The sequence below is a fragment of the Mus pahari genome, unplaced genomic scaffold (assembly GCF_900095145.1).
Source record: "Mus pahari unplaced genomic scaffold, PAHARI_EIJ_v1.1 scaffold_15315_1, whole genome shotgun sequence".
Lineage (NCBI taxonomy): Eukaryota > Metazoa > Chordata > Mammalia > Rodentia > Muridae > Mus > Mus pahari.
The window spans coordinates 1-1494 of record NW_018392413.1 but is presented as its reverse complement, the minus strand read 5'-3'; the positions used below and the strand labels follow the sequence as shown (position 1 = coordinate 1494).

Genomic DNA, 1494 nt, shown 5'->3' with positions numbered 1-1494 from the left:
TCATTCTTCTCATTCTCCTCCACCTCTCTCAGCAGCCACCCAGAGAATTTCGAAGGACTGTGGGTATTGCTAATCAGAAGAAATGGCCAGAGGTCACATTCCAGTTGAGGACTCCACACAGCCCTGTGGCTCCCATATCCTGCTCACCTAAGATGCCCAAACTGGGTCCTCAGGGTCCTGGAGAATCCTCTGCAGCAACACTGACCACCGACCTGCAGAGTCAGGGAAATAAGGACACAGGCCAAGGCAGGATTTCTTTTTTCTTTTTCTTTTTCTTTTTTTTTTATCCAAAGCTTTTTTTTATTAACAGTAAGATCCAGGGTTAGTTTTTGGAGCCTCGGCTGGCCCTTCGGCCTCTGGCACGCTCAAACTTCCGGCCCTTGGAACCGACATAGGGTTTGGTATGGCTGTGCGGGGTTCCTGGGGCCTTGCCAAAATGTCGGTACACCTCTCGGCCCTTCCGAGGACCAGACAGGAGCACAGTGCCCCGGCCCTTGGGAGACTCCAGGGCCAGCTGGTCGAAGGTGAGGACCTTACCGCCAGCCTTGAGGATGCGACTCCTGGGCCGGCTGCTCACCTGCAGTGCACACACCTTCAGCTTGGGTACTTCCAGAATCCGCACATCATCTGTGACCGTCCCCACAACTACAGCGGTCTTGTTCTCCCGGCCAGCAAGCTTCATCTTTCGGATCATCCGGGACAGGGACAGAGGTGGCCGGTTGGTGAGGCTCATGAACAACCTCTTCAGCACAACCTGATTGAAGGTGGAGTTGGTACGTCTGGCCAGAAACCTGTACAGCTTGACAAGCAGCCGCAGGTAGATGTCCTGGCTCTTGGGCTCCTTGAGCCGAACCTCTCGGTCCTTGTTGTGGCGAATGTCAACACCCATGATGGCGCCTCCTGCTCGGCCAGGTCTGGAAAGCCCAAGGCAGGTTTTCAAGCAGCTTCTTCTCCAACAGCCTTCTTCAACTGCCCTCTTCAACTGGAGGCTCTAACAGATTTTTCCCACAGCATTCTCCTCCCCCCATCCCCCCAAAGGCACATCCTGTTTTCAGCAGTCCTCTGATTTAATCCCTCCCCCCTCTCCTGGGTCCTTTCAGAGATCCCCCAGGGAGGCCAGTGAGTCATCAGGCAGGCAGCACAGGATGTCAGCAGGCTCTGGTTCTTCCTAAATAGAGATCATGGGGCTTGGCACACCTGCTCCCCACANTCCTCTACAGGCAGCCCTGGAGGTACAGCCAGGTTGGGGAACACTGAGTTTAACAGTGTTTCTCTGCTCCAGGTTCAGAGCCTTAGTGAGAGGACTTGTTGAGTGGTACACCAGGTTCAGANTAGTGTGGAGCCCTCCAGTGNTTAAGAGGAAGAACTGCAGGACNTCATTTCCACTTTCTTTTTCTATTCTTTTTCCATTTTTTATTAGGTATTTACTTCATTTACATCTTANATGCTATCCCCAAAGTCCCCTACATACTCCCCCCCTCCCCTACCCACCCA

General features: G+C 53.3%; 1 pseudogene; it reads right to left on the bottom strand.

The window, feature by feature from the left end:
• Positions 1 to 293: 293 nt before the first annotated feature.
• On the bottom strand, positions 294 to 912 carry LOC110314997 (annotated as a pseudogene).
• Between the last annotated feature and the right edge of the window lie 582 nt (positions 913 to 1494).